Source organism: Ambystoma mexicanum, chromosome 13 (assembly GCF_040938575.1).
Source record: "Ambystoma mexicanum isolate Mex_15411 chromosome 13, UKY_AmexF1_1, whole genome shotgun sequence".
Taxonomy (NCBI): Eukaryota; Metazoa; Chordata; class Amphibia; order Caudata; family Ambystomatidae; genus Ambystoma; species Ambystoma mexicanum.
This window is the reverse complement of record NC_090938.1, coordinates 703,913,296-703,933,650: the sequence shown is the minus strand read 5'-3', so window position 1 is coordinate 703,933,650 and position 20,355 is coordinate 703,913,296.

Here is a 20,355-nt window from a genome sequence, read left to right as displayed (position 1 = left end):
GGTTGGGTGCTGTCCTGTCGCAGGAAATTGAGGGCTTCCCAAGGCCTATTCGTTTTGTGAGCCGGAAACTCCTACCGCATGAGGCTGTGTACTCAATGATTGAAAAGGAGTGCTTGGTCATTAAGGGGGCGGTTGACACCTTGCGTTACTATCTACTGGGGAGGAGGTTCACGCTGTACACCAACCATGCTCCTTTGCAATGGCTGGCTATGCACAAGGATACCAACCAGCGTGTGCTGTGTTGGTTCTTGTCCCTCCAGCCCTTCGACTTTGTCACCCTGCATAGGCCGGCCAGGTTTCAGTTGGTGGCTGACTACCTGTCCCGATGCTCGATCCTGCCCGACCGGCCTGGATCTGTGGTGGGGGTATGAGGGGGTAGGGGTGCGGAGGGGGATGCCGGCGGTGCCGGACTGGGGGTACAGCAGGGTGCTGTAGGAGCTGCAGCGACAGGCAGTGGGGTGAAGAGAGCACCTCTTCGGGCGGCCCCTCTCAAGCTGGCCAGGGTCACTGACGCTGTGGCAGGGTGGAACGAGGCCGAGGACAGATGGGCTGCAAGCCGGCCCATTCCCCTCCGGCGTTGGTCGGCGGCCGACCTCGGGAACCTGAGCGCAAGGCACGGGCTGACCACCCAACATCGGAGGGGATAAAAGCACCCCACAACCCACCGCCAGAAAAAGACACAGACAACCCTCCTCCTTACCTATAACGTCAACGGGCTACGGTCATCCCGCACGGCGTTCAGGGCACAAGACCAACAACAAAACGCCATACTCAGTGGGCGGAGCATACAGGAGGCTCACACACCATGCTGCACACGTGTACCACAGCAGCAACCAGGATACTGGGGGCTTGGTGGGAGGTCTTGGTCCAATCAACAGGGAAAAGGGAAGGCAGGTCCTTTTCTAGAGGGAGGGCTCCCCGAGTCTCAGCCAAATAATAAAAACAAAACAAACAAACAAACAATCAGAGGGAGGGGGAATTAACTGATCCCTGGTTGGCCCTCTTACAAGCCTATGAATGGGTATAAAAAGGACTGGCCTAATGACAATGGTGTTACTCATTGCAGGGAGAAGGAGAGGAGTGTGGAAGCGACTGGTGGGCCTATCTGGGTCTGAGTGAGTAGGAGAAGCCTCACAGGGAGTAATTACCCCAGACTTTGAACTCACAGTGAAGTAACTGTGCAAGAGCCTGTGTCCTTCCTTTTGTTAACCACTGAACATTAACGGTCTGAATAAAGGTCTCCCTAGCAACAATACCGGCTCCTGTCTTGATTGTCACAGAGTATCACCTGCATCAGCGGACTCACGCTCGATTCCTCAGGTATCTCCCCCCATATTGCAGCCAACTTCCTAGTCACTGCGCCATATGTTAAGAAGTGTCTATCATGTATTCCACTTCGCGAACTGCATCAGCCTTCCACCCTTAAACAAATCCTCCACCCCTTCTACTTCAGTCCCAAAATCCATACCCTCCCAAGTATCAGTCGTAACTTCGGGCCCACACTCCATGGCAGGTCTGCACTGTATAATCCCCTGACATGCAATTTCCTGAGAAACTTTTTCCATAATGCCTGCACCACCTGGAACACATTAGTCGCCCCTTAGCCTCCCACCGTACTCCACAATTATTTCATCCCTCGCCGAGACGCTGGAAGGGTTCCCAACAGTCCCCTCAACATCTCTCCCCTAGCATCCTCCCATGTCATTACCGCCTGCACCTGTGCCACCATAAAGAACAGCTCGTAGTCAGGTAGATTAAGACCTCCTTCCAAGCATGGGTGCCAAAAAGTCACTAGCGAATCCCTTCTTTTCCCTGCATGCCACAGCAGATCCCCAACCTTCTGATCAAGCATCTTAAAGAACACCCTTTTGATCACATAGGGAATGTTAGCAAAATAGTAGAGTAGCCTCGGCAGTATCACCATATTACAAAGTGCTACCCTCCCCATCAGTGACAATGGCAGCTTCTTCCAGAATTGGACATAGTACCCTATCCCCGACAATGCCCTTCCCATTTTATACACAAATGTATCCCCTATGTCGTGAAAAATGTGGGTTCCCTTATACTGAAATTATTCCCCTTCCCAAGGTATCCCCCAGTTCGGGAGAGCAGCGAGATGCTGGCTCCTGAGACCTTCCAGTGCAAACAGAAGGGATTTATCTTTATTGATCTGAAATCCTGATAACATCTGGAAATTCACTAATATTTCATGCAGCATTGGCATATTGTCCCACAGGTTCCCCACATCCAGCAGCAGATCATCTGCATTTAACAAAGCTACATGTTGCACCCCTCCCACTAGTATCCCTGCTTAGCTCATCTCCTTTCTCAAGAACCGCGCTAGCGGTTCCAATGCCATGGAAAATAAAATTGGTTAGACAGGGCATCCTTGTTCTGTTCCTCTGCTTAGCGCCCACTGCTGCAATATCCAGTTGTTTGTCTTCACCGCCGCAACCGGTTAGTTGTAGAGCAGACTCAGCCAGCAACAGATATTTGCCCCAAAATCAAAGGCCCACAACACTCTGAACAGCCATTCCCATTCTAAAGAATGAAAGGCTTTCATTGCTTAGAAGGATGCCAACACCATTTACCCCTTGAGATGTTTAACCTAGTCTATAACGTGATTCAAGCGACAGATGTTCATCATTGTGTTTAGGCCCCCAATAAATCTGCACTGATCCGGATGCACTAGTATCAGAGCCAACCCAGTTAAACTGGTGGCTATTATCTTACCTAAGATTTTCGCATCTACTTTCATTAATGAAATAGGATGATAGGATGTGCAGTCAAGTGGGTCTTATCGTCCATTAATAGGACTGTTATAAACGCCCCCCCCGCCTTAGAAGCCGGAACAATCCCTGTCTCAAATGCCTCATCATATAGTTTCTTGAGACATGGGATCAACAGATCCATGTATTCACAGTAGAACTCTACAAGCAAACGGTCACTTCCCATAGATCTACCCTTTTTCTTCGACTGCAACGCCCCCCATCTGTCCACCTCTTCAATTGGCTCCTCCAGCTCTTCCCTGAGATCCGCTGCCAGGAACGGCAACTGAATCAGCTGTAACAGCTCATCCACCACCCTCAAGGAATACGTCCCCTCACTTGTACATAAATCCAGATTAAAAAAGCCAAAAACCCTAATGAATCCCTTCCTGAGTGCAGGTCAGTTTCCCTGTCTGCCTATGGATTTGAAAGATGGTGTGCCGCGGTTGCTCCCGACATTGCAGCCAAGCCATCTCCCTCCCCATGAATTCGCACATCCCGCTGGCTGCTCTCAAAATTTGATAGTGAAGCCAGTGCCTTGCGATGAGCGGCCAGTGCTGGAGCCAGCTCTTCCCCACCTGCCGTCCTACTGCCAGGTCCCTCTCTAGGTCCTCCACCTCCCCTTCGATCTTTCTCAGAGCTTCCTGCAGTTTCTGTCTTATCCCCGTTACATTAGATATGCAGACCCCCCCTGATCGTAGTTTTGAAAGCCTCCCACAAGGACTCCACTGTCTCTACCGACCCCTCATTAATCTGTAAAAACTCCCCTATCTCCTTCCCACAGCATCCCTTTGAACTCTGCGTCCACTAAATCTGTGTCCTGGAGGTGCCACAGCCACCACAGGGGCTGCCGACGCAGTCCGCGCAGCTGTATTATCAAGCGGAATGGTCAAACAGGGTGCTCCCGAAGTATTCCTTTCCGTCAAAGGAGTGAAAGTCCTCCATCCCCACAGATATATAATCGAGGCAGGAGTGGGAGCCATGTACCCCTGAAAATAGGAATATCCCTGTTTTTGCCCATGTGTCTCCCGCCATAGCCCCATCAAGTTCAATCCCTGACTACCCTTCGCAGTGCTGCCGCCGTTTGTCATTTCTGCAGACCCGATGTCCCTGTGCTATCTAGTTCCGGGTCCAACAGACAGTAAACGTCCCAGTCTGTACCTCACCACTTGCTTCAAAGCGCATATGCTTGACCCATTATATCATATCACTACGCTTACTCACTACTCTACACCATCACTCAATTAGAGTACAGCTATACCCCTTGATAAATTTGGCCTAGCTGCCCCACGAAACACCTTATCACTCTAATAAAACACAGCTATATCCCATGACAAACCGTTCTAGCTGCCCACATAAGCGTCCTACAGGCCTAATGCAGCCAGAAACCAGTCTGGGTGTCCACCCACCAGACTGCACACATTCAACTGATATCTCCACCACCACACCTAATGTTAGGATGCAGCTACCACCAGGCAATTCCACCAGCTGCACACATAACTGGTGCACCCACGCACCCTACGACACTATCTCTCTCTATTCGCTATACTGACCTGGACACGGTCCCCGAGGGCGTTCAACCTACCAGCGCTTTGAGGTCATACCAATGATATATAGAGTGCTATTCAAATGCCAAGTAACATAACATAACATCTATGTTCGACACGTACGCGTTCACTACACACATACGCCTCCCTTCCAATACTCCCGTCATCACCATCGTCCCCCCAATCTCGCCCGTCAGGACCTTCTCTACCTTGAAAGGAACCCTTGAAGCCACCCAGATTAGTACCTCCTGGATGGGACAAGTAGGATGTTCCCACTACCATCCCCCCTCTGTATCCTAAGTGTTTCCATATCTTTCCGAACCATGTGAGTTTCCTGGAGCAGTGCTATGTGGACCCTATGCCTTCTGAGGAATCCCCCAACGCGCTCACACTTGAGCCGTTTTTTTTCCAACCCTCAAACATTCCACGTCCCGATCATCAGGCAATCACCCCCCATACTGAACCCATCTTGCACATCTCCCCCATTCTCTGCCCTTTCCCAGGCTGGGGCCTCTTGTGCTTTCTGTATTATCAGCACAAACCGTAATCCCATTGTCTTGAACGTGCACCCCCAACTACCCATGCAGCTGTCCTCCCCAACAACCCTAGAACCTCAAACAACCATTCCAGGGACCTTCGAACTCAACCCCACTAGGCCTGCAACTCCCCCCCTCTTCCCTTCCTGTCCCCCTTCGAACCCCCCTCACCCATACTCCTTCCCAACTCCCCTCCTCTATTCTCCCTTCCACCCACCTCCCGCCCCTTCTCCATCACTCCTCCCCTTCCACATGATCCTATAGTTATCCCATTCATCACTCCCTCTCCTCCAATGAATATGTAACCTCATCTCGCCTGGCCCCCCGCTCCGCCCGCTTAACCAAACAAATAGTTGCATCAATGTCCCACTGCCGCTCCTCCACCTACAAGCCCTTCCGGACATCATCATGGGACTCTTCCCCAACCTACAAGCCCTCTCTACCACAGGCTGCTCTCAGTCTCTAGTCTGTGGTGCTCTTCCTGCCGCTGCTCCGGGATCTGTCCCGTGGCCTCCAACCAGGCCCACACCTCCTGTGGCGATGAAAAAAACGACTTGCCCTCGGCCAGAATCTTTAACTTGGCTGGATAGAACATCATATACTTAATGTTCAACTCCCTGAGGTGCTGTTGCACCCTGTCAAAAGTCCTGCATTGCCACTGCTTCTCCAGGGTGAAATCTGTGAAGATTTGTATCTTCGAGCTGCCCACCTCATAATAGCTGACCTTGCAGGACTCCTGCAGGATAGCGTCCCTGTCCCTGAATTTGAGAATCTTCGCCACTTTGGAGGCACCCTGTGCGCACTTTCCACTGTGAAAAGCTTTGAGAGCCCCCTCCCTTGCCGCTTCTCCAGGATCAAATTCTCCACAAACAACTCTACACTTGGCCCTTCTTTTTCTGGTACACCTACCAGGCGTATATTACACCGTCGGGAGCAGCCCTCTGCATCCTCTGCTCTAGATTTCAAGGTCTGAGTCGCTCCTACTAAGCCCACCATCTGATTTTTGAGGCACTGCAGGTCATTCAGCGTGCTCACTCTCTTTTCTACCTCCATTACCCTCTTGCACACTTTGTAGAGGTCCACTCACACCAGGGACACATCTACTCCCACCTCTTTAATGCTCCCCCCTCAGTGAGAACCAGTTTGCCTGAATTGCCTCCATCAGTGCGCCCAAAGTGACCCCTCCAGACCTCTCTCTAGGTGCCCCCTCTGCCTCCTGCGGCATCACCTCTGAGCTTGGTTGTTTGTGTTTAGGGTCTGTGTACTTTTCCATTCTTTGTTGGCCCTTCACCATGGTCTTTCTGGGCCCGGTCTCTGCCACAATACCGCCCCTCTAGGAAAATACAGATCATTCAGGCCACCAATGGGGGGTTCACTTGCCTCCTGCACCTGAACTTCTCTCCAAGAATTCCACCACACCAGACTCTCTGCTCACTGCCTCAATGCCACCCGTGGATGACCCACATACTCTGCCTTCAGATGCTTCTCCTTTCTGCCCCCACTCAGGACTCACTGCAGGGCCTCTTCTTGTTGCTTAGGGCCTCTCACCGGCTTCCCGTGTGATTAGCCCTTGCTGCTGGTACTACCGCCCCTCGTGAGGTGTGACCACATTGGTAAGCACTGTTGTGTCTCTGCCTGTGAGACTCTTGGCAGCCTCACCACCCCTCCCCCTTTGCACTCCAGTGCAACTGCACAGCCTTGCCGCTTCTCACACTCCAGCTGCCCTCCACAGCCGTCTTGAGCCCGTCCCCAGCCTTATTGATATCTCGCCTTCCCCAAGCTCAACCAGGCAACAGCAATAGCTTCCCAGCAAAGCAGGGGGCTCTCTCGCCTCTCTCTTCCTCACTTCAGTGACTGGGGAGCCGGCAGGGGAGCCTCCTTCCTGGTTTCCTCTTCCCTGACACGGCTTGATCTTCCCCCCTGCCTGGGCTCACTTTCCCAGAGCAGGTTCTCTGGTGCCTGCTCCCCTTACAGCCAGCACACACCGTGGCCTGTGCACGTTCCTAGTTGCTGGTGAATCCTCATTTCAGGATACCCCCGGTGTGGGCTCTGACCGCCCTGTCTGTGATCTGCTTCTCTGCAGCTTGAGGCTGCTGCGCCTGCCTGTAGTGCGGCAGCCCGCATCCCACGGGCTGCTCCCCAGTCACTTCGTACACTGCAGGCTTGCCAACATGACCAGCAACACCAGCCTTAACACTGCCTGGAGGGATCGGACTCCCCCACAGGCTTTCACTGGCCTCTCCAGATGGCCCCTTCAAAGTTGTTGGCACCCACCGTGTCTGCCCGGCAAGGAGCAGTTGCTGGCAGAGCCTGCCGGCAGCCATCTTGGGGTCGCGTGTTCGCACCCAAAGCTGCGAGGTTCACAATGAAAAGTCACCTCCAAAAGCAGATTTCAGCTCTCACCGCACACCTGTGGGGACCCCAGGCATTCCCCTTATCTGCCGGGAGGTCCTTCTTTAAGTCAATGCTGTTTTGCTTCTATACTTTCAGGATGTTTACGGGCGGCCACGGGAGCTCCAGGAGATCACCTCGGCATGGTATGCCCGTTGGCCACATCCCTATTTAGTTCATTTTAAAACCAGTGAGTGCTCCTCACTTCGGTTTCTGTTCTTGCGAGAATGGGCCGCCCTGGTATTCGACTGCCAGTTTAGTCTCTTCCATATTCGTTCAATGGAATGCACCAGGCCATTGCATTCAATTATTTTGGAGTCCCAACTGTCCTTAGTGGCGTCAGTGCCCATCTCACCCCATCCTGGTTTATGCAGCCAGCGGGTATAGCTCACGGCAGGACCACAGCATACCTCCTTCTCTAGTACCGCCCTTGTAACTCTGCCATGCTTTAGGGTGCCCCCCTACAACCCTCAATGCCCCCACTAGTTCTGCCAGATGAAACCCAATATTCCACGTGCATAAACTCTCCATACCACTGCCAAGGATACCTGTTTCTCCTGGTCTTACCAACTTCTGTGTGGCCCATTATCATTGTCGGGAAATACCTCCCGCACCCTTTATGGAGCATAGCCCCGGGCCACTTACCCTTCATTGAGCAGTCCTACTGCCCTTAAAAATATTATCCGGTGCTCACTTCCGGGTGACCACCCAGCGGTTAACGGGCATTCTGGATGGCCTTTGTGCCATTACCGTTCACCCATGTGAACGGCTCTTTGCCAGTTTCCGACAGCCATTTATCTTTAGACACCACCTACCAGAGTGTAATGCATCTATGCTGGTACCTGGACCTACTCCTGGCACAAGTGATTTTCGCAGAGGTCCCAGAGCGGCAGGTCTACGTCACCAGCCACCACTCTTCCTTCTGAAACTGCTCTTCTTTCTCACCGATCCTACGGATCATCTTTCCGAAAGTTCCCCTGAATATCTGTGCGCTGTATCTGGAAGCTGCAAATACCCCTTCCTTGCAGTGCACACCGTTTACCTGGCCCATGATGATATCTTGCTCCAACCTGTATTCCCCCAGACAATGCTGTGGCATCCACCACTGTTTAACTGCTCGGCACACTAGCCACGTCAGTTATTGCATTTATGTGTGTGTTTTTTTACTATCCTAACTGGGCCCCCTTTAACTTGCATGCATGAGCCCACTTTACCAGTGCTACTCTGCACCTGTTCTCACCAATGAAGATTACCCCTGCATACTGCACAGGGAGTCTTGGTTCTATTAAAGCCACACAGGCAAGCATTATGCTTCAACTTCTTTAATAACTACTCTTCAGCAGTTTCAACAAAACAACAGAAATACTACACAATGGCTCTAACTACTCATTTTCTCTTCCGGTTCTGTTTTCTCTTCATCAACTACATTTTCCTCTGGTCTCACTCCTTCTGTAGTTCTAGGCAGACCTGCCCTGTCTACATGTCACTTCCTGTCCTCTGCTCCACCTCTTCTTTGGATGCTCTGAACGGATCCACACGGTAACTTCGAGTCAAACAAAAAAGTCTGCACAGAGTCCAACTTTCCAGTTCCCTCATAGATGTCTTTAACCTTGCACAGACATTTGCTCCAGCCTTCCCGCATTGTAGCTGTATTCTGCCTCTCGCTCAGCCGGTTTTCTGGTCATCCCTTGCGGACCAGAAAGAAAAGAATGCCATCATGGTGCGAAAATGCACTGCCGTAAACATATCAAACATCGCATTCATTATTCGCTACAGTGTATTCGCCGGGAGGGAGAGTAATGCTTGCCTCTGTGTCTTTAAAAGAATAAAGACTCCCTGTGCAGTATGTAGGGGTAATCTTCATTCTATGTCAAGACCGGAGGCAAGCATTATGCTTGTTCAAAGCGCACCACTACCGCTGTCGCCATTGACGTAATCGGCTTAAAGTAAAATGACTTAATGTCTTGATATGGGCAAAATCTTCCTCGGGGCCAGCCCTTTGAGAGCAAAAAATACCCAATTCAGCCCAAAATACAGGTTCTATTGTGCTGAGCAGTGATCTCATGCTAGTGACAAATGACACCTTCAATAAGTTTTAGTATTTATTCTAAACAGTGAATTTCATATACATTTGGTATTCAAGTTAGAGAAGATTACAAAGCACAAAACTTAGAGAAATGCAAAATATAGAGAAACATAGAATTTAGATAAACATAGAGAAACATAGAGAAACACAGTCTTACGCCCCTTCAATCAGCACTGGGAGACCCTGGCCCTCATAAGCTAGCTGTAACAAGCCCCGCTCAGAGGACAGCGCTGTCGGGATGCCGTCAGAGTTCCAAAATTCCGGGCACTTGATCTTGCACGAACCAAGTCCACAGGACGATCTCCCACCCGAGTCATGTGAGCATGTGTATTTTATAATCTCGTGCTGCCCGTCCGTGACGCACAGTTCCAGAACTTTCCCTGTGCAAAATATAGGCTGGCTCATGGAAAAAAACCCAACTCTGTTAATTTCCACTGCTCCTTCTTCTGAGCCCCTCCCTGGCTCCCTGGAGCCCATCTGCCAAAGCTCAGGAATGTCTTATCAGTGCCTTCCCAGAGAAAAGGAGATTAGCTTGGGGCCATGCAGGGCTACCGTTAGTGAGGCAGAATATTCTAAGGGAAGCAGGGATGTATTAACCCCATCTGCAAGCTCTAAAAGGCATGCACTCATAGCTTAGTGTTTATAGCGCTTAAGACTGGCTATCTAAGCGCTATATAGGTGCCATAATGTTCCAAACACTCCAAAAATACCTATTAGCTACAGAGCTAGGGCCCTCTCCCTGCCTGTCTATCAACAATGCATAATGTGACCTATCACTCATACTAGGCCTGCATATTCCTTGTAGCTCACTACTGCATAATGGAAGCGCTACAACAGACTACTGTCAGCATTTTTAGCACATACTTTGAATACACTATTGGCTTTCAGCGGCTAATGATGTCATCTAAAGCCCTGATTGGCAAGGTTGCAATTTTGTGTATCACTACATTCCACCCCTATTCAACGTGTGTGCGACAAATGCTGACTAATACCTATCAATATAGTATTTTAGTGCAGTGATAAAGACCTTGGGGCTTTGCAAGAGGTTTAAGCAAACTATCTTCTAGCGGTTAGTTAGCGTGGCATGCAAGGTTAGTAAAAAACACTACCTAAACAAAAATGTACACAAAGTGAACAGTGACATATACCCTTGCCAAAACCTGGCCTACACAAAAATACCTACACAAAGTGAACATGGACATTTACTCTAGCCAAAACCTGGCCTACACAACAATACCTAAATAATTATTGTATAACTGATTGTCAGTTAAAAAGCAGCATGCAGTTAGAATGTCAAGGCAATCCAGTGTAGTCTAATCTACAATGCACTATTGCATTTATGTATAGTTACCAACTCTAAAACCTGGCAGCCTTTACCTCTAAGGGCCTACCCTCCCCCCTGATCCCAGGGCATTCAAACGTGACTATGGGCTGTGTGATTAGACACTTCCCCCATGTATGTGGAACCCAACCAGAAACCATCTAATTTCGTGAATAAGGTGAACCCATGTGCACCAGGTTATCTAAATAAAAACAATTCTACTAATTTACATCAAGCATGGCATGTGTTATTCATGCAATCAAAAGCAAGCAATTTAATCCATATGTATGCTGGTAACTGTAGCTCTGCGTGCCAGTGTGTGGAGGATGGTCGCCCCCACTCAGTAAAAAGCCAACACCTGCTGATTAAACAATGTTTGCCATACAATGCATCGTGTGTATTTAGCAGTCTTGTTGACCTGCTCTTTGGCAGAAAAAATGTCTTCATACCTAAAATTCTGCCATCTTCAGTGGTTGCCAATACTTGTAGCAGTGTTGGGTGTATCAATGGGCCCCACTAGGCCAGAAGTTCTATAGCAGAGCTGGCATCAGAACCCATAGTGGCTAGCTTATTGTGCACAGTTTCTATGTCACAAGCATATAAAGCTCCTGCAATTAATGAATCTAGCTCCCTAGCTACGCGCACTCTAGTGATGGGCCATAGAAATGGACTCCATTTGTAGCAGCTTGGTAGTACTAAGGAAACATTGCCTCATGATAAATCTATGTCTTAGTGTATCACTGTAATAATGGAGGTGTGCATTACCAGCCTACAATTTACATGTTGCCTTACTACTGGAAAATCTAACATGTTCACAGTGTCTACCTATTGTGACTTGGAGAATACCCTTCTTCAAGTGGGATATCTACCATATACAATATTAGTTTTAGCCACAAACACCATACTACCCTCCGGCAGTGGCTGTTTCATCACACCATTGTGTAGAATGCATTTAGTCAAGTTATAGTCCATAAAATCTTGGCGAGAACACTCGCTGCAGTTCTTGGTCAGAAAAACATCACATGAAACAAATTTAAACAAATCGTTGTATCCATTCACTGAAACATTTGGGCCTATGACTTCATAGACACCAGTCATATGAGTCAGTGACAAAAGATGTCTGACAATGTGCCAGGCCAGTACGCTAGCAATTCCATGTGGATACTCATTTGTAGCGCTTTTCCAAAGAATTATTCCAAATGTCTACAATCAAAAGGTGACTCTTTGCATTAGTGTGCTGGAGACAGCTGTCCCCACAAAAACATGAAACTGGTTGGTTTAACAAAAACCGTGTCACACACTGTGTCATAAAATCAAACATCAAGTCAGTCATGGTTTCATTTACCTGCCTTAAGCTGGCTGTAAAGTATCCAGTGTTTCAAAGGTTACCATCTCAAATTAGGGCTCACACACTTGGCAGCATTACTTCAATTAAGGATCTTAACCTACGCACAGGTGACTTTGATGTGCGCACTCATTTTATCTCAAAATAAATTACGCTCCTGCTTGCATAATCCTGCTGCTCCAACAATTCATAAATCATTTTCCTGCCTACGTGCAACGTAGAAGTTTTTTTTTTCAAAAAAGCAAAGCATCTCTGGTTAAAGCAATTCAGTTGGAAGAGCAAAACCATTTCGTTTTTTCAAATTCATCTCAAAAAGTGCATTTAAAAACCATTTTTCAAGGTGTTAGCATTCAAGTGCTGTGTCACACAGCTGTTTGTGGTGCATGATCTTACAGTCCACAACTCATTGTCCATAGTCCTTTAAACAAGAAAGACAAGACATGTCAATTAAGTTATTTCCAGCAACTAAATCATTTGAATGGGTAGCATAAAATATTTGATAACTAGCCAAGTCTGCACCATGCCAGTTCAGCAAAAGTTATTACTCTGTTGGACACCTTTCGCAGGTTGCAGAACAAATGTCCTCATAGGTCATGCATGTTAGCAGCATTGAGTGCGGTGCAGGACACGTTTAAAGTTGACTCGCTTTCTCTGAGCACAGTTTGCTTGACTGATCAGTGTCACCCGCAAATTGAACACATCTACATTTGTCAATGGCGCGCTATTGTCTTGCTTTTTTTGCCTAGGCAAAATACAAACAGAAATGTTAGGATGCCATTAAAAGTACAATGTCATTATTCATCAATATCAGCGTTATCCACCCCTTCCCTGAACACCACCCTCATCTTCAGAAGTCTCATCAGGTAACTACACACTTTATCATTGCTACTGCAATTATTTAGCACCCTTCTGCATGTTTTCTGGGGGCTTATTTACACTCAACCATACGGGGTGTAACTGCCTAACCACAAACTCATTTGTGCAATGCGATCATAGTTGGTCAATGGTACCTCAGACTGATCTGTGCTTTTACAAAAGCCATATGATAAGTACCCAGGTCGCACAATGCTTTTCTTTTTCACCAAAGCGATCACGAATGCCAGGCGCCAACTTACTTCCAGTGTCTCATGATCTTGATTTAGTTTGCCCTGCTGGCATCACTCCATTTTTCAAAGGTAAAGTCTTTCAGTCCAATATCGCCTGCAGTTGCACAAGCAGCTTTGTTTATTTTTCTCCATACAGCTAGTGTCTTTCAAGCCTCTGGTTTTTTCACTTATCATTTTTCTCAAAGGGTGTTTGCTGATTTCTTGGACCACCCCTTTGAGCGCGATAGTCTAAGTCAGTTTCTTTTGTTGCTTCAACAAATCATTCATTCTTGCACTAAGTCGTGAGGCTTCTGGATCATGGCTAATGTGCAGTGTTCATGTTGTACTCCAAAGCCCCGCTCTGCATGTTGTCTCTTGCAAAACGGCTAAGCGCTTTTTGTCAGTTTTGCTTCCATCTGGAATGCCATAATGTCTTTGTCAGTTACTCCAGCCCTGGCAATGTAGCTTGCATTTTGCCAGCTGTGTATTTTCATTTCTCAAAGCGCCTAGAGGTTTCTTCTCCAGTGCACAGCGCTTTACTTCAGTTCACATCACATGGAGCACTGGGATGCAGCTTGCACAGCAATAGCGTTTCACTTCACATCACATCACATGGTGCATGGGAATGCGGTTTGCATGGCAATGTCTGTTGGAATGGGCAGCTGTCGTTTCTTAGCCCATTCACAGATGCACAAGTTCCCCAAATGTTCAGATGTGATGTGCCCGTCTGCCATCCTGCATGCAGCCTTTGTTTTCCTTCCAGTGTTACTGGGCAAATTCTTTACTTCTGATCAGCTCTGTTATTGCATGCCGTTAGAAAGCATGCGTACATCAGCATTTCTGTCTTTGCACCCCCTCTCCTCAGTTTTTTTTTTGCTCACTCTGCGGTGTCTCTCACAGGGGATGGAATGCAGGAATGTCATTGTTTATCTTTCGCGCAGCAAGCTTATCTCTTTGCTCTATAACTCTTAAACTGTGGCGGCTTCAATGGAAAGGCACTCGTTTCAGACAGTTCATCCAGATTAACTCTTTCTTGCACTGTTCTTGTCCAGCAACTCAGAAAAGCTCCCATATCTGAAACACCATTAAACAGGAGTGCAGTATTCTGCTTTTGTTTGCCTTCCTGCACCTCGCCCAAGACAGCTTCAAGGCACAAGCTCTGCACACACAGCAAGACTCTTATTTTCAAAAGAGGCACTTTTTCTTCTCATCAGATTCTACTCCATGTAATTTAGCAAAATGTCAAAGCGTCTTTTAGCCTGTTTTAAACTGATTAATGTCTCATTTAAAAGCATACGTTTTTTTTTCTCTCCTTTTTCCTCGTAACCTTGTAGTTTGGCTTCACGAGCTCACTCCAATGCAATGTGCGATCTTTCAAAAGAACCCGCAACCCACTAAATCTTTGTGCTATCTTATCACACACAGATTTTTCATTCTGTTGTACCATTGCCAGAATATAACCACTTATTTCAGTGCATTTAAAAAAAAAGAAATGCCATATTTAGTGCAGCTCCCTGCACGGTTTCCCTGCAAGGGCAACCCACACTCTATATTGCTTGTGGGCTGTTATTGTGTCAACAACATTTTTCACCATGTATCACAGTTAACAGGTCACTATTTCCAAACATGCATCAGTTATAAGGCAACAGTACAAATCCATGGCATAGCGTGGGAACAGTCAAAAAATACCCCAGGGGCAATTTAGAGGCAAAATATAAAAATATAAATTGTTTTTTCCCCCCAAACCATTGCAAACCGATTCTGCAATTTCAAATCAATACACAAAAATCGAAAATCCAAATAACATCACTCACTTTCTTTTTTTAAGTGAGTCTCTCACCCATTATAAGCATGGCACAGCTTAAAATGCAATATAACCATTTTAGTGTGTTTCTTTTAAACAGAATGTACCACCACTAGCACATGGAATTTACAGTTGCCAAAAGAAAAACAAACCCTTTAGGCTCTCAGCACAGATGTTACTCTTTCTCCTAAGCACGGCTCATTCCCCACGTTATTTTTCAGGAATGTCAACACTTCAAAAGCATACATCAAAAAAGCGAACCTTCGCCTCCGAACATTACAGCCCCCCACTCGCTAGCACACTGGGGCTGAGTCAATGGTTAAATTACTATTCACAATTTGCATGTCAAATCCTCGCAATTATTTTTCCCTGCCCTCATGACAGAATAGAGTTGAGAACTCCGTCTCACTTTGCATTTCAAATTACAACTTTAAACTGGGGAAACCGCATGATAAAATTCTTTCCTAATTGAACATATATCTTTCTTGACCATTCATCGGAGCGCTTTAAACAAAGCCATTTCCCGCTTGTTTATCGCCTTGTACTCCCTGGCTCCATTCCCAAGCAATAAGTCAGTCACGACTGATTTACTGAAGGGAGTCTTAACCACACAAGCTATCGGCCACGGCAAGCCGACACAACGCTGCTGCCTTTTGAAGTCTCAGAGCTGCAGTGAGACCACCAAGGAAATGCGACAGCCTGCTCTTCACTCTACACTGTGTTCTCTCACACAATTTGTCATTTCACAGCAAGGCACTGCTCTTCACAAATCCCACAAAGCTGCCACCAAATGTCTTGATATGGGCAAAATCTTCCTCGGGGCCAGCCCTTTGAGAGCAAAAAATACCCAATTCAGCCCAAAATACAGGTTCTATTGTGCTGAGCAGTGATCTCATGCTAGTGACAAATGACACCTTCAATAAGTTTTAGTATTTATTCTAAACAGTGAATTTCATATACATTTGGTATTCAAGTTAGAGAAGATTACAAAGCACAAAACTTAGAGAAATGCAAAATATAGAGAAACATAGAACTTAGATAAACATAGAGAAACACAGTCTTACGCCCCTTCAATCAGCACTGGGAGACCCTGGCCCTCATAAGCTAGCTGTAACAAGCCCCGCTCAGAGGACAGCGCTGTCGGGATGCCGTCAGAGTTCCAAAATTCCGGGCACTTGATCTTGCACGAACCAAGTCCACAGGACGATCTCCCACCCGAGTCATGTGAGCATGTGTATTTTATAATCTCGTGCTGCCCGTCCGTGACGCACAGTTCCAGAACTTTCCCTGTGCAAAATATAGGCTGGCTCATGGAAAAAACCCAACTCTGTTAATTTCCACTGCTCCTTCTTCTGAGCCCCTCCCTGGCTCCCTGGAGCCCATCTGCCAAAGCTCAGGAATGTCTTATCAGTGCCTTCCCAGAGAAAAGGAGATTAGCTTGGGGCCATGCAGGGCTACCGTTAGTGAGGCAGAATATTCTAAGGGAAGCAGGGATGTATTAACCCCATCTGCAAGCTCTAAAAGGCATGCACTCATAGCTTAGTGTTTATAGCGCTTAAGACTGGCTATCTAAGCGCTATATAGGTGCCATAATGTTCCAAACACTCCAAAAATACCTATTAGCTACAGAGCTAGGGCCCTCTCCCTGCCTGTCTATCAACAATGCATAATGTGACCTATCACTCATACTAGGCCTGCATATTCCTTGTAGCTCACTACTGCATAATGGAAGTGCTACAACAGACTACTGTCAGCATTTTTAGCACATACTTTGAATACACTATTGGCTTTCAGCAGCTAATGCTGTCATCTAAAGCCCTGATTGGCAAGGTTGCAATTTTGTGTATCACTACACTTAAACACGCTATTGCTAGCCCAGTCTGCTGCTTGCAAAATATCCTGCAGTGTCACTCCTGCCGCAAAAGCTTGAGATGCCATAGTGCCCCTCACTGAATGCGCTCCAAATCTACCCAAATCGATCCCCGCTGACTGCATGATCTCTCAGACCTATCTGGCAATGTTGCCCATCTCTACCGTTTTGTAAGGCTTTCTACGTGCTATTAAGAGCTGTGACACACCTGCTGATCGCACCTCTGGTGTCCCACACACAATTTTGGCTGCTCAGGTAAATAGGGGTATGAGATGGACGTGGAATTAGTCTTCGTTCTCTTAGAGATTGAGAAGGTAACTCTGTCCGGCCCGAATGTTTTCCTGTCTACAACCAGGGCATTGACGTCCGATACTCGCTTGTACGACACTAAGCATAACAGCATCGCCAACCTAACTGACAATTGCTTCAGGGACAGATATCTGTTTGCCGGCCAATTCGTTAGAAAGCCAAACACTACCGTCACTTCGCATAACTGAGAATATTTTGGGCCTCGCGGTACCCAGAAACGGGCTTCCTTTACAAGCTGGATCACCGCGGGATGTTCTCCTAGTGGCGTCCCGTCCACGGGCAAATGCCCCACTGAAATTGCCTACTTATATACTCCAATGGTCCTGAAAGTCTTCCTGTCCTGAAACAGACAGGCTAAAAATTCAGGACTGCCACCACAGGTGCAGAAATGGGATGAAAATGTCTCCTTTTGCACCAACTCAACCATCTGTTCCAAGCTCCGCTGTAGCTCCTCTGTGTAGAAAGCGCCCATGACTCTGCAATGAGCTCTGCAGCTTGTTTTGAAATGCCTGGCAGTTTCCAACACTGCCTGACACCCTGCATGCCATTAGGGGAAGTGTCCCCTTCAATCTCAGAGTATGAAACAACTCAACTGGGTCCGTGAGCAGGTGCTCGACTGGCAGGAGAATCCTTGGGAAATCCCCTGGAAAGTTCCTTCAGAGTTGGAAACCACACTTGCAAATTCCAAATGGGAGCCACCACTATGAGGTCTGCTTTCTGCACACCTTTGCTAGCACCCTGCTCAGCATCATGAATGGGGGGGGGAACACGCATAGTGCAGTTCCCTGCTCCAGTCCTCCAGAAAAGCGTTGGAGCCTAGAGCGGTTGGCTCCAATCACCAGCTGAAGTAGTTGCTCTTCTGAGTTTTCAGCCTGTATGTAAACAAATATGTGTGAACTGGCCCCCACAGCTGTTCCAGCTGTTGAAATATCCCTCTGTCTAGTTTCCAATCGCTGGAATCTATCAGGTATCGGGATTTCCAGTCTGCTACTATGTTGAGTGTGCCTGGCAGATATTCCGCTGTCACTGAAGTCCCTGTCTGAAGGCAAAAGCAGCAGAAATCTTTTGCTAGCTCTGTCAGGAGTCTGGACTTTGTCCCTCCTAGATGATTTATGTACTTGACTGCCAAAATGTTCCCTTTCCCTTTCGTGAAACCTTCGATTGCAAAGGACCCAGCTAAGAGTTCTAAACAGTTTTTGTGAAGCTGTAATTCCTCTGTGCTCCATTCCCCCTGTCTCTATTGTGCTGCACCTGGCTCCCCAGCCTACCCTGCTGGCATCTGACTCTATCACTAGGTCGGGTCGGTCTCTGAAGATGGCCCGCCCATTCCAGGCTTCCATATTCTGTAACCACCACTCTAGTTCCGAGACGGACTCTTGATCCAGTGGAATCGTCTGACAGTATCTCAGCCCCTGCTGGAGATGTCTGATCTTTAACCTCTGGAGGGCCAGGTAATGCAAGGGCCCTGGAAATATGGCCTGAATAAACAACGCTAACAGCCCTACTACTCTCGCCAGGGTTTGCAATGAAATCACTAATTTGTTGAGACATATCTTGATCTCTCTCTTGATGTCTCGGATTTTCCTTATCAGAAATTCTAGTGTCGCTGCCTTGGTGTCCACTATAAAGCCTAGAAAATATAATCTCCTTGTCGGGCCGTGTCTGACTTTCCTTGGTTCACTAGGAATCCCAACGATGAGAGAAGCTCTTTCACCCACGTCACCTGATATTCTAGCGTCTCGCTGTCGTCTGCTAATAGCAGTAGGTTGTCTAAATAAATAACCATGCGGATACCTTTCTCCCTGATCACCGCTGCTACTGGTCTCATGAGCTTGGTGAAAGACCACAGCTCTGATGCCAGCCCGAAAGGCATTATCTTGAACTGCCATAATCGCCCATCCCAACTGAACGCCATTTGGAAGTGGTGGTATATCACCCAGCTGTTCAATTCTTTCAAGTTTATAACTGGCCTCACTCTATCTCTCCTTCCTGTGAACCAGGAACATATTGTTCACGAACCTCGGGGCAGCTGCGCATGGTTCGATCGCCTCTTTCTAAATAAGCTTTCACAGTTTGTTGTGAAGGTTCTCCTTCTCTGCCTGTGCCAGATATATATATAGGGTGCAGAGCGCGCTGTTGGCTCGGCTCTGGAATGAACTCTAATCGCAACCCTCTGGCTGTCTGCAGTACCCAAGCATTGCTGGAAAGCAGACGCCAATTTTGCCAAAACTGCAAAGTCCTCCCCCCTACTGGTGAGTATACAAACTGTCTCACCTGTTATGGAGCCTGGAGCTCTTCTTTTTCCCCAGTTTCTGTGACCTCTGGGGACTCGCCCTCTGGAGGGGAAGAAGGAGTCTTGTTGTTTGTTTTCCCAGTATTGGGGGCTCTGCTGTTCTGAGGCCTTCTCGCTGTCTGGAAGCGACTGGCCGCTCGAACCCTGCAGGGACCGGACCCGGCAAAAACTCTGCTCGAGAAGATTTTCCTAATAGAGGCTTGAGCCTTCTCGAGAGAGATGTAGGTCCCCACGAACCTCGCCATCTTTTTACCAAAGGTCTCACCGAAGAAGAGGGCCTGTGCCACCTCGGCTGCCTCATACATGGCTAGGTCACTTGGCTTTGCATCTATTCTCAACAGGAGCCCTCTCCTTCTCTCTGAAGATATTGCACAGTTTGCGTTACCGAACAGGCTAGCGTATCTGTGTCTACCCCTTCTCCCATGTATTTGGCGTGTTCTGCCAGGTCCATAACTGTCACCAACGTGCCTGCGAGGTCTAGTACCTTCTCTTTGCAGCTTCTTCAATACCCGTCAATGCCTTTGCGTGGGTCTTTTGCTGTCTTGGTGACGAATGCTAGCATTTTGGGGTCTAACTTGGGTGCCTCTGCAACCTTCCCATTGCAGGTCTGGGCGCAGGCCCTCAGCCTTCATGCGCTGACTTGTCTTTGTGCAGCGCCTTCCGAAGTCTGTGCGTCATGTAGAAGAAAAAAACCCACAAAGACTCCACTTTTGCGCTCCAAATTTAAATTGTATTCAAGAGAAAAGTTTTCAGAATTACTTCATTCCTTTTTTATACTTTTTTACTTTTTGTTTGCAATTGTTTGAAAATTATAAACTCATTTTCATTCACATTTCTTGCTCTCAAGATAGAAAAATGATAACCTTTGTTTACATACACTTCTGTTGCTGGTTGTTTGAGCTACACCCTCTACACGTGTTTCCCCATACTGTGTTTTACATGGTTCTTCAGGAGGGAATTGCTTATATGTGTAAGAACGCTGTCTTTGTTACCAATTGTG